Source organism: Poecile atricapillus, chromosome 26 (assembly GCF_030490865.1).
Source record: "Poecile atricapillus isolate bPoeAtr1 chromosome 26, bPoeAtr1.hap1, whole genome shotgun sequence".
Taxonomy (NCBI): Eukaryota; Metazoa; Chordata; class Aves; order Passeriformes; family Paridae; genus Poecile; species Poecile atricapillus.
In genome coordinates, this window is record NC_081274.1 from 5,724,190 (window position 1) to 5,737,663 (window position 13,474).

Here is a 13,474-nt window from a genome sequence, read left to right on the forward strand (position 1 = left end):
AATAAAAGCAGTACAAAAGCCTGAGCAAGTAGCAATCATGCACTGCAAAGCTCACCAATCAGGAAGCTCCAAAATTCATGAGGGAAATCGGAAAGCAGACTGGACAGCCCGACAAGCTGCTCGAAAAGTGCAAACTGCAATGGCATTGATACCTTTAAAAACTAATGTATCTCAATTCAATTTACCTCCAGAACCAAAATGTTCAATAGAGGATGAGAAATTGGGACGCTCACTGAATGCACAGAAGAATTCAGAAGGGTGGTATGTGACTACACAGGGACAAGTAGTGGTACCCCCCTCGATAATGAGAGAAGTTCTACAAATTAAACATAACAAATGTCATTGGAGTGCAGAGGCACTGATTAAATTGATAAAACAAAATTTAATTTCAGTATGGATGTTAAAAATCCAAAATCATTAATGTCAAAATGTGAAATTTGCTTAAAGAACAATCCAGTGGCTAGACGACAGGCACAATTAGGGAAAACCAGGAGATTATTGGCAAGTAGATTTTGTAGAATTACCAAGAACACGAGGATTCAAATATCTATTGGTAGGGGTTGACACATTTTCAGGATGGCCAGAAGCTCTTCCCTGTCACACAAATCAAGCAAAGGAGACAGTCAAGTGGTTACTGCAAGAAATCATTCCAAGATTTGGGGTGCCTCTAGGAATATCATCAGATAGGGGCCCACATTTCACAGCCACAGTAGTGAGGGAGGTGAGTAGGTTACTGGGAATAGCTTGGGATCTCCATACACCATGGAGACCCCAATCCAGTGGACAGGTACAGAGGATGAATCAGACATTGAAGAGGCAAATCAGCAAAATATGCCAAGAGGCTAAATTGCAGTAGCCACAAGCTTTACCAATAGCACTGCTGAGGATTTGGATAAAGCCTAGAAGCGGGATGTCAGTCAGTCCTTATGAGATATTGGATGGGAAACCATATGAATCCCCTGAACCTAATCCAAATGTACATGTTACAGGGAAGCAAGAGGTGTAGAATTATGTTCTGTCTCTTGGAAAAGCTCGAGCTCGACTTCGGAGCACCCTTGTGTGGAACAGGCTGCTGACTCTTGAGAATCCAGTTCATGACATCCCCCCGGGAGATGAAGTGTACGTTAAAAGCTGGAACGAAGAACCATTAAAAGAAAGGTGGAATGGACCCTATCAGGTACTGTTAACTACCTTGACAGCAGTCAAAGGAGCTGGACTGGATCCCTGCATACATTACACCAGAGTGAAGAAGGTTTCCCCTGCACTGTGGACTGCACAAACTGTAGGGCCAACAAAGCTGCAGATAAAGCGGGTTTGATTGTTTCAAATGTCTAGGTTGCTGGTGACTGTAATGGGGATTATTTTATGGCCTTTAGGGCCATCAGTTGGAATCAAAGTTACCTTGGGATGTGAAATGCAAAAGGATCAGCTGACAACTCTTCATTTGAGAATGAAGAGGGATGTGGGGGTGCAGCCAGAAACACAAGTGATAAAAGTCTCTAATCCTATTCAGGCAGAAAATGGGATGATTGCATTAATGAAAGATTTTGCCAACATGCAAAACACCAGCAAAATAACTGCCTGGCTGCCAATACCAAAGGCAGCAGGAGACCAAATAAATTGGGGAATTATAACATCAAAATTTCCTGAAATACAAAAGAATAAAAATGAAAATGTGAGCTGTGTATTGCAAATAGATTACGAGTACCAAAATAAGACAGTGTTTGAAAATGCTGTGAAGCCAAAGTATTCATCTAGATGGGATTGTCATGAAAATGGAGGAAAGTATGAACCAAAACTAGGCTGGGATGGATTAGGGAATTATGGATGGTGTTATGAAAAGATAGCAAAGGTCATTAAAGAAAAGATTCCAGTATTGAAGTGGAAGTGTGAAGGACAGGAAGGAAAAGATCGGGCTGAAGCTTGGGACAGTGCATGGTCAATGAGTGTGCTTCAGAAATTCCAATCTATGGCAGATAGCCCTTGGTGCATTAAGTGGGAAGGCTCTGAAAATGAAACAGATCCAGGGGTATGGAACACTGCAACCAGTAGTAGAATGGAGGCAGACAAAGTCAATTGGTGGGTATGGAACAAAACTTAGGACTGTACTTCTGATGATGAAGAAATAAAACAAATGCCACCACTAGTGGTAGCTCTGCAAATTGGATGTGCCTGCAGAGGAATCAAACATAAACAAGGGGAAATAAATGACAAGACAGGACAAGTGATCCAAAAGGTAATATGTACCACAAGTACAATTCAGAGTCCAGGCCAATTTGGATGGGCAGCAAGCGATGGCACCTGGACAACACATTTGCCTGTAGGTGAAAAAGTAAAAGAGATTACTTTAGGCCTCCCCACCTTATGCCCAATTTGGAAAAGGTCCCCATTCAAGGGAGAGCATGAACTTCTGCAAATAAGGACAAGATGAGAAGTTCAGGAAAACAAAATTGAGGATGAAGAAAGATGGCAGGAACCCTTCAGTAGTGTAAAATTTGAGTGGGCCCTGGAATCCTTGTTTGCTCCAATAGCAAATTATAACAATAGAAAGATGTTGTACAAACTTACAGGTCAGGTAGAAAGAGATTGGCAAGAGTTACCAAAGAGGGATTTAGAGAGCTAAATGTACAATTACAAGCCACAACTAAAATGACCCTGCAAAACAGATTGGCTTTAGATATGTTATTGTTGAAAGAACACGGAGGATGCGGGTACCTAAAAGGACAAATTGATCACTGCTGCATTCACAGCCCAAATGGAACTGCAGATGTAGAACACGACATTAATCCATTAAAACAAATAGACCATGAAGCACAGAAAGAGAGGGAAGATCTGACCCCAAGTTAGTTAGATAAAATTTTTGAAGGGTTGGGATGGAATGTGAGCTCCTGGATCAAATCTATTCTTGAGAGTCTGATAATCCTACTAATTGTTTTCTTAGCAATCTGGTTAATCTGTGCAGTTCTGAAAGGAGAGATAAAGAAAAGAGTATCCTGGAACCAGAAGATAATAAAGGCACTGACACGGGACAGAGATCCACATCCGCATTTGTCATCTCCAAGTCCTCCAGAGTGTAACAACGCTTACGACAACTGTGGATTCGAAGATGAACATCAAGTATAAACTCAGAAAAAGGACTGTATACAGTGAAAGAATTACACTTATTATAGCAAAGTGAAATATTTTCAAAGGGGGGGAAATATGTTACTATGGGGTTAAATGTTTCTGAAAATGTTTCTTAAAATCATGTAGAGGCAGGCCACAAGAATGCTTGGTATTAGGAATGGACTAGCAAGCTGAAATGTTTATGGTAACGGGAACTGGTACTTGGGGTCTCCAAGATACCCACCCAGAGATAAGATTCGGACATGTTCGTGCAAGGATGAGTTAAGTCCCATGAAGCAATATAGATAAAGTTAATGAAGCAATATTAATAAAGCAATATTGATAAGGTTGTTATAGTGATTACTGCTACAGCTGAAATTGTAGAAATATGTGCACTTTGGACAAAGACAAGAGAGATAGATTTGGGTTGCTGATACCCCCAGCTCCCACGCACTTCAATAAAGCACCTGCATATAATCAGTCTGTGATTATGTGTGTTCCTGAATGCTAACAAAGACAGATCAAAAACTTCCAAAACACCAAAAATCTGATATCCCCCCAAAATACAAAGATTCTGCCCCCACAAAAAAACAGAACTCCAACATTCAGCCCAATAAAGCTCAGAAACTCCAAGATTCAGCCCCGTGAAAATTGTGCATCTCCCTGCCCGGGCACTCGCTGCATGGGGGGGTGAGGGGGGCAATGAGGCCGGGCCGGAGCAGGGGGTGCCTGAGAGAGGCCCCGAGCCCGGGGGAAGCCCCTGCAGAGCCATGGAAGTGGCTCCTGGCCGGACTCGGGGATCCCCCTGGCGATCCCCGCTGGAGCAGCCTGGTCCTGAGGGACTCTGGCCCCTGCGAGGGACCCCAGGCTGCAGCAGGACAAGGATTCCTGTCCCTCAGGGGGAGGCACTGACATGACCTGACTGTGACCCCCATCCCTGTGCCTCTGGGCGGGGAGGGGGACCGAGAGGGGCAGAAAGTTAAGCCCGGGAAGGAGGGACAGCTGGGGGGAAGATGGATTTCCGGAGGAATTACTTTGCTTCTCATTTTCTTGCTCTGACATGTTGGAAAATAAATTCAATTAATTTCCCCAAGTCAGGTGTGCTGTGCCCGTGACCAAGGATTGAACTGTCCCCACCCTCATCCACAACCCCCGAGCCTTTCCTTGTGTGTTCTGCTCCCCGCCCGGGCCAGGAAGCAGAGTCACAGAGTTTTAGCCTCTTTCCGGCATAGCCCTGCTCCATCCCGGACTCACCCCCAGCTCGCAGCGCCCTCAGCTCCCGGGCACCCCGAGCTCCCGGCGCTTCAGCGCAGCGGCGCTTCCTTGGCCTCCTGCCCGGGCCGGGCCCAGCGCCGGGGCCGCTCCTCAGCCCAGGCTTCCGAGAAATGGCGGAGCTCAGCCCAAGGCAGGCGAGTCCGTGCCGTGTGCAGAGCCCGCCGCTGGCTGCGATTGGCTGCTTCTGCCGTCACTCGTGGCTCTGGCGCGCGCTGATTGGGCAGAGCGGGGACAAGCCCGGCCCCGCTGGCGCCCCCAGGGCGGCCGTGGCTTGGGAGAGCCGCCATTGCCGGAGCGTCTGTGCGGGCCCGGCAGCGGCGGCAGCAGCGGCCGGAGCCCGGTGAGGCGGCGGCGGAGCTCGGAGGCGGCCCCGGCCATCGCAGGTGGGAGCCGCGCTCGGTTCTGCTGGGGCTCGGGGCTCGCTGCGGGCCCGGGAGGGGGCGGCAGGGGGCTGTGGCGGGTGGCTTGTGCCGTGGCCGGCCCGTGTTGGCCCTGGGCTGAGGGCGCTGCGGGAGCGGCTGCCCGCGGTCTCCTTGCCGCTGGGGCCTCGGCAGGAGGCGGTGGCGGAGCAGCGCTGGCTCGTCCCGCTTCGTGTCGGGAGGCCGGAGGTGGCTGCGCTGTGCCCGGGGCTGGGCGGGAAAATTCCCGGCGCCAGAGGTTTGTGTGGCCCAAGGAGCCAGAGGAGTGGTGTGCGAGTGACTTTATTGCTGCCCAAAGGGAGAGGCCATGGGCCATTTGCCGTGCGCTCTCTCCAGTTGTTGGAGGACGCGGCCTCGTTTTTGTCCTGATTTTCCCGGCCGCATGTCCCTGTCCCTTTGCCCAACACTGGCGGAGGTGCTTGGAAGGTTCAGCCTTCCCGATCCGCCTGCTGCATGTCCTTTTTGTATAACACCCGATATTCCTGGCTCTGGGAAGTGTTTGTTCTTCTGGAAGATCAGGAATGTTCAGAGCGGGACTTGGTCAGAGCAGCAGTCCTTGTCAATTAGTAACATTTTCTGAAACTGATGGTTTCTCCCATTGTTGCCTTATGTACAAGTCCCTGGCCCCATCTCCAAGCAGATTCACTCATTGCCTCTGTTTTTTCTTCCTGGAATCAGCCCAATTCCTCCTGCAGGCAGGAAGCCCCTGGGCCATTGTGCAGGCTTTGTCCCATCAGTGTTAATTTGCATTTCTAAAGCTCCTCTCCGGGCTGCCTGGAACAAAGCTTCTCTTTCAGGGCAGACATCCTGTGACTCACACGTGGCCCCCACAGAATCTGCTATTTATTTTTTTTTAAACAATATTCCATTAACTGTTTATGTGTTAAAGCACCAACTTTAAAACTCTTCTAGTTTTCAAAGTGGAGCTTAAAGGTGAACATTGAAAAACTCATATCATCATTTTGTCATCACTAAGAGTGAAGTACAAATATAAAACAAAAATGAGAAAGAAATCAAGTGGTTTCTTTTTATTTTCCTAGGACTAAAAACTGATTCTCACACCACTGGCCAAAACAGAACCGACAATATAGAAGTAAAATTATTATGAAAAATTATTCTAACAGTGTAATCTTTTCACTGAAACTGAGAAAAGCAAAAACTCTTCAACGATGTCTTTAGAGAAATAAGGCATGACTTGATTCTGGCCAGGATGTGCAACAGGAATAATTTCATGCACACTTAGGCTGGGTGTGCAGAGAAAATCATTCCATGACACATGAGTTTGACTAGATTTTTCTAAATTTATACAGTCTGACCCCATAGAAATCCCTTGGTTTAATGTTCATTGGTTTGAAGGTGTGGAGTTATTAGGATTTGGTTTCCTGTTGCAGCCGGATTTCTGTGCCTGTGATGTGAATTAGGTGGGCACTCCTGGATTTCCTGCTCAGCCTTTTCCAGACCAGGTGTCTCCAGCTGTGCCTGGGACAGTGTCTGGGGGAGATGTTGGTTGATGTTTGCTGCTGGGTGTTGATGTTTTGTTGATGGTCCTTACCTTGGTGAGAATCTTTTGGACTATTCCCAGTCTGTTGAGATGTTAATTTCATCTCTGCTGAGTGGTGGAACATCCCTTAGAAACATTTAAAATTCCTTTCTCCAAGGCAAATCCCTTTAGAGAAATAAGATTTGAAGCCATTTTAAAGTTGGTCTATTTTGGCAGCAGCTAATCCCAGGCAGGGCAGAGTGTGAGTGTAATTGAGAGGCAGAGTGGAATTGTCCCGGTGCCTTCCCCAGCAGCTGTGGCGAGGGCAGGCACAGAAAGGGCTGAAGCTGCAAGAGTGAGAGCAAGGATTGTCCCGCAGTGGCTGGAGGTGGCAAAGGAGGGTGGCCAGGCCGAGGATTTGAGCAGAGGATCTGTGGGCAGGCCCAGGGGCTTCCCCCGCTGGGGAGCCCTGGCTGCTGCTGCGTTGCCTTCAGTGCAGGCTCAGGGGTGGCCTGTTTAATATTCCCTTCCAATTCAGATTTCTGAGTCTGGAAGAGCCATGGCTGGGGCATCAAGCATTTTATTTTTTCATTTTGTTAAGTTTTGTTTTCTTTCTTGTGTCCACTCCATAACATTGAGGCTATCTGGGGCTAAAAAACTCATACAATGCTCAGGCTAGAGCAAAGAATCCTCAGTCCAGCTCCAGCAATTCCCTGTTAATTGTAAGAATTGTTCCAGCACCTTTTTAGTCCTAGGAAACATTATTTCTGGTATTCCCTGGACCCTCTCTGAGTCAATTCACCACAAGCCTTCAGTCAAAATAGGTCCCAAATATTTAAACATTTTCTCCACCATTTGCCCTTTCTTTTATTTTCAGATACTCAAAGCTGAAAATGAAGCCATTTCACAGAGGCTTCCTCTACCTCTTCTCCTTGTTTTTCTGAATGGATCAAGTCATCCACATCCTGCATTAAGCCAGTCCCTGGGGGTGAGGTCAATTCCTTTGATGTTTCCTGCAAGGCTTGCCCCAGTAAGGCCGGTGCTTCCGTGTATCCCTGCAGAAGGACCGTCCATGTCTTGAGCATTTTCCCTTCTACCTCTTGTTGCCAGCCCAAGGCAGAATTCTGTTTGCATCCTGTGGAAGTGGGCAGATCCCCAGAAAGCATCTTTTGCATCAAGTTGTGTGATGAGGCAGCAGTGTGAGGAGGGCACCTGGTTGAGGATGGTGTAAGGATCTGAGAGTGTGGGGTGCCTCGGTTTCATCATCTCATTTCTTCTTCTTGGGTCCTGCAGCATTCTGTGGATTCCGTTGGATTTCTTGTTTGGCAGGATAGGAGCATTCTAGGGAGCCATCCCTGGCTCCCCAAGCCGTGCCTTGAGCAGGACTCCCAGACAGGCTGTGAGCCCTTCCTTCCCTCCCTTGGAACAGGGGATTGCTTTTCCACACCTCTTGTCCTGGTTGCTTCAGGGACAGTTGGAGAGGCTCCATATCTAATTTTGCCAATTTCCCTGGGGCTGCCCACACTTGTGGGTTCACTTCAGCCTAGGCTCTGCCAGACATTTGACACAGAGGTAAAACAGAACCAGCCTCTGTATCACCTTATGCAACATTAATTTGCATTTCCAATTTAGCCATCAAATCCCTTCCCAGTAAATTGCAGTCACAGTTGTGAGCAAATAAAACTTCCTGCATTTTAAACCCATCCCTCACAACTGCTAATAGTGGCTGAATAGAGTACACCCACTCATCTTTCCCACTTAGTGCCATAATTATTAAAATATTCCCAGCAATTTACCCCTCTTATGTGTAAGATTCTGAGTGGATGGAGAGGCCCCTGTGTCCATCAGGAAAGGTCTCCTCTGGATCCAGAGCCACCCTGGATGTTCCCAAGGGCTGCAGTGTGGTGGGTCCCTGGTGTAATGGGAGCTGTGAGACCGCTAAGGATCCGTGTCCATCAAGGGCTGGACTTGCTCGTGCTGAGGGTGCTCCTGTCTGTGCTTGCAGTGTCCTTGTGCCCTGCAGCTGGAAGGCTGATTCCTTGCCAGGGGCTGTTTGGGTGGGCTGTCCCCTGGCCAGGAGGGCAATGCCTGTGCCAGGTGCTTGTGGCCGAGGGTGTCCCCTGGGTGCTGGGGCCCCCTTGGGCCCTGGGCTTGATCCCTCAGGGGCTGTAGGAACTGTGCCATGGCCTTTGCCTTCAGCTTGGCCTTTTGCTCATCCCTTGCTGCATTCAGCTGCTGAGCCTTTGTGAGCAAGTGCTGCAGGGGCTTCTTGTGGCCCTGCTGCAGCCCCCCTCAGTGCCTGTGGGTGCTCATCGTGTGGCAGCTGCTGAGCTTTCTGCAAAATCCTTCCTTTCTGCAGGGACCCAGCACAAAATGCTTCAAAGATGATCTGGATCCTTGCAGGTCTAATCCCCATTTCTGAGCTGTTCCTTCCTGGTGCTGGCTGTGCTGAGGCTCCCCTCCCCAGCCCGTATCCCAGAGCCGGTCCCTGTCCTGCCGCAGTGTCCAAAGGCGGCCCCCCCGGCGGGCAGGGCCGGCAGCTCCACGGGGCCGGGCAGCGGCCGGGGCGTCCCGCAGCCTCCTGGGGGCCGGGGGCCACTGCCGGCCCTGCCCGGGGGGTGCTGGGGTCAGGCAGCGCCCGGCGCTGAGCCCCGGCTGCCCCACAGCCCCGGCCCGGCCCCACAGCTCCCCACAGGCCCCCAGCCCGTGCTCCCGGTGCCGCAGCTCTGCGCCCGCTCCTGCCGCTCCCAGCTCAGAGAAACCCCCTGAAATCCTGACCTCCTTCTTTTCCTGTCCTGGAAAACTGGGATACAAAGGATCTGAGTCAGCTGGCAAATTCTGAGGATAAGACCCTTCTGAAAAACATCCCAATCCTCAGTATTTTTCTCTTCCTCCTCTTTTCCATCATCCTATTTCTTACCCCGTAGATTCCTCCTGCTCCTTCTTGCCTTAAGCACATTCCAACACACTCCCCTTCAGCCAGTCCCTTCCCAGCACACCAACACCATCCATCCCCTGGTGTCTAAATCCCTTCTGGACTTCCCTTCTTGCCCCCCTGGGTGTCCATGTCCTTAATTCCCTCTGGGAGAATGTGCAAACGACCTCCATATGTTCCCAAGGGACCCTTGAGAGATATTTTGGGACCCTCATCCCTTTTGCTGGGATCCCATTGTGGCTTTCCCTTTTGTCCCCTCCCTGGGTGCCCTGCCATGTTCACTCCCCGAAGATCCCACTGTAGTCACTGCTGAGATTTTCAGTGCTCTCTCCCTGCCGACTCTTGAGAGCCCCCCTGATCTGTCACTCGTCTGTCTCCTGCTCACTCTCGGGTACCCAATCAATCCCCGGTGCCGCCGCCAGCCGAGGGAGCCGATCCCCCAAACTGGGTGAGGCACCTTCAGCTGCACTCAGTGCCCGCCGGCCCGGACGGTGGAAGGAATTGCAGAGGAGCCCCAAGGTGTGTGGAAAGATTGACATCCCCAGAGGTTTCTGTCCACAAGGAAGACAGAGGAGTCCTGTAAAAGTCATTTCATTCATAAAAAAGGGTTGATGCTATGGGACATTTCCCATGGGGTCTCCAATTGTTGGAGGACACAGCCTCCTTTTCGTTCAAAGTTTTCCGGCCGCATCTCCCTCTCCCAATTGGCTGAAGTTCCTAATGCACCTACTACATACCCCCTTAATATGTACCATTTTAGCTGTAATTTTGTATAGCTAACGGTATTGATGTCTGTGTTGTCTTTGTTGTTCTTCTGGAAGTTGATGAATTTAGCAGGACCTTGGCTGAGCAGCAGTCTGTGTCATCAATTAATAACATTTTGTGCAGCTGATGGCTCCTCCTGTCCCTTCCTTATGTCCACGTCCCTGGCCCTATGTCCAATGAGGTTGACGGGATCAGTTTGTAAAGAGCCTTTGTCGTTGTTCCTTTGCTGGGGTTCCCCCGTTTTGGGGCCATCCCCCCTGGAGCAGGGTGTCCCCCCTTGGTGCAGGCGCAGGGCTCAGGCAGGGCTGAGGCAATCAGAGCGCGCGGCGCTGATGACTCATCAGTGTCCAGGCAGAGCCGCAGCTGCCAGCGTTCCCCAGCTGGAGCCCAGCTGCGCCCCTCCCCCCCGGGCCTTGGCGCCCCCCTTGAGGGGAATTTGGGGAGGTGGGAGGGGGGAGCGCCAAGGCCGGGCCCCCCCGCGCTGTGGTGGCGGGAGCGGCTGCAGTGGGGAGCGAGTGCGGGCGGAAGCGGCCGAGAGCCTAGCGCTGCCCCAGGCCGAGCTGGCCCAGCTCCATCCGTGCCCCTGCGGTGGGATGCTGTGGGACTGGGGGGGAAGAGGGAGGCGGCAGTGGGTGCTGGGCCTGGGGGCAGGAGGAGAAGGGAAGGAGAAGTAGGGTTGAAGACGAAAATGGTCAAAGGTTGCACTTGGGAGGAGAAGGTGGGATTGTGCAGGCATAGGAGGAAGAGGAGCGTGAGGAAGAGTTGGGACACAGGAGGAGGAGGAGCAGGAAGAGGGAGCAGCACAAGGTTCCACCCTCCCTGTATGTGAAGTCCCAGGAGTGTTGCCCTGCCCACAGTCAGCAGGTGACTGTGGAGGGGGATCTGCAGTTTTCACAGGTCTGAATCTTGGTGTTTCTGAGCTTTATTGGGCTAAATGTTGGTGCTTTGTCTTTTTGCAGGGGCTGAATCTATCTCTTCTGCAGGGGGTTTTGCCTGAATTTGGTGTTTGGGTAGTTTTTCATCTTTGTTTTGATGTTTGGAGGATGTTTGGGCTGAATCTTGGTGTTTTGGTTTGTTACAGACACAAGATGCCCAGTGACTTTCTGAGATGACCTTGGGCAAGGAGGAACCCCCAGCCCAAAGCACTCTCCTCTCTTTTTTTCCTCCTAATCCGGAATTTTCATTCCCAAACCGTGTCTAGATGGAAGAGGAGGAGAAAAAGCCCCAGAGATGCCGCACGAGGAGGGGCTGCAAACCCAGCCCAGGGAGCTGTGAGGAGGAAAGATCCCCCCAGTGCCAGGAACACGGCCAGAGATCCAACCGGAGCTCAGAGCTGGGGGAGAAGCCCCAGAAGTGCTTGGAATGTGGGAAGGGCTTCAGGTGGAGCTCTGAGCTCCTCCGGCACCAGAGGATCCACACTGGGGAAAAGCCCTACGAGTGTGGGGAATGTGGGAAGAGCTTCAGCCAGAGCTCCACCCTGAGGAATCACCAGAGGATCCACACTGGGGAACGACCCTATGAGTGTGGGAAATGTGGGAAGAGCTTCAGAGAGATCTCTGGCCTGATGAAACACTAGATGATCCACACAGGGGAACGGCCCTACACCTGCTTGGAATGTGGGAAGAGCTTTGGTCAGAGCTCCAATCTGAGGGCACACCAGCGCATCCACACTGGGGAGAGGCCCTACGAGTGTCCCCAGTGTGGGAAGAGGTTTCGGCGCAGCTCCCATGTCCTCCTACATGAGCGGATTCACACAGAGGAGAGGCCCTTCCGCTGCCCCGACTGCGGGAAGGGCTTCCTGTACAACGGCCACCTCACCGTCCACCGGCGCATCCACACTGGGGAGAGGCCCTACGAGTGTCCCCAGTGTGGGAAGAGCTTCTCACAGAGATCTAACTTGACCCAACACCAACAGAGGCACCAGTAAGAGAAGCCCTGCGAGTGCCCCGAGTGCGGGAAGAGCTTCATTCGCTGCTCCAGCTCCATCCCCCATGGGAGGATCGGCGTTGGATGATCCCCAGTGACCCCCGTTGGGCAGAGCCCTGGTGATCCGTGGTCCTGGTGATCCGTGTTGGGAAGACACCTGGCTGGGAGGCTCCACATCTTCCTGGCTCCCTGTGGGCACCTGGATGAACACCAGGGCAGGACCATGCATTGGGACACAGACCAACAATGGGAATTCCTTGGGGAGAGTGGATTTGTTGACTTTCAATCCTAGAGAATGTTTTCCTGCTGCCTCAGGAGCTCTGTGGGGAGAGAAAAGGGGGTGACACCAGACTTGAGGGGCCCAAGGGGAGCACACACGCTCTGTGGGGGGGAAGGACATGACCCCCGGGACCCCCACCCCATCTTCCTGCACAGGAAGAAGCCAAGCCCCAGTGCCAGGAAGATGAAGCCCACCACGGAGACTCCAATCCCCATCAGCCTCTTGCTGTGGGCAGCATTTCACAGCATCCCTGGGGGGTCTGCAGAGGTCAGGACCCCCAAAACCTCTTACAGACACCCCAAGCCCCTCCAAGGACCCTCCCAGTCTCCCCCAGCCCACCCAGGACCCTCTGAAACCTCCTTTGGAGTCACTAATTTTAAAAAATTAGGTATTTCAGAAAATTTGGAGATCTCAGCTAGAGACAGGCCTTGCTGGAACTAGTTGGAGTTAATGATTAAGTGAGAAGCACAATTTGAGATAATCAACTTGGGACTGAGGTAAAAAATTTCTTGTCATTGTATGTTTGTTCAGCTGTGCTTATAATGAGAAAAGAGAAACTGATCAACGGGTTCAGGAAGATCACAGACCTTACATCTGGAAACCCATTTCAAAGTCACAAGGGAGGAAACTGGAGTTGTACCAAATGTTATTTGTAATATCAACCATTGTAAAGGTAGAAAGGTGAGCGTGAGGAAGGGCGGTTTTCCTTCATCTCTTGATGACCCCTCCTCACCAAAACGACCCCCTCCTCAAATTAGGGAGACAACCACGCAGGTGTAATGACATTTTAAACTGATTACAGTGCATTTTAATCCAAAGTGGGGAATGGGAAGTGTTAGCATAATGGATCTGTATTAGTATTAATATGTATTAGTATTTTGGATATTCAAGACTTTTTTAAATAAATAGACACTGGAATCTTTTGTCAACTTGCAGTGTGTATTAAGGGGTGACTGCTGCACTCGCCCAGTGCTGTGATTAAACATCCACTTTGTAACTTTAAACTGTTGGAGAGGTTTTTTGTCCATTAACAGATTGATGTTGATACTGGATCAATATCACTATTTTGGTAAATGACTCCCAGTCTCTTCCCAGCCTCCCCAGGACCCACCAGAGCCCCCTCCCAATTTCCCCCCCACTGCCCCAGGACCCCCAAACCCTCTACCAGTCCCTTCCAGCCCCACCAGGACTCATCGAGACTCCTCCCAGTCTCTTCCCAGTAGAACCAACCTCATCCTAATCCCTGTTTTCCAATCTCCAATCTCCTTCCAGCTCCTCCAGGCTCACTC

General features: G+C 50.9%; 1 protein-coding gene and 1 pseudogene across 1 annotated transcript in view; both read left to right on the plus strand.

The window, feature by feature from the left end:
* LOC131588565 (zinc finger protein 239-like) overlaps positions 1-13,474 on the plus strand; it is a 129,906-nt gene that overhangs the window by 38,025 nt on the left and 78,407 nt on the right. The gene's annotated exons all lie outside the window — the stretch shown is intronic.
* LOC131588590 (zinc finger protein 239-like) lies at positions 8,094-13,127 on the plus strand (annotated as a pseudogene).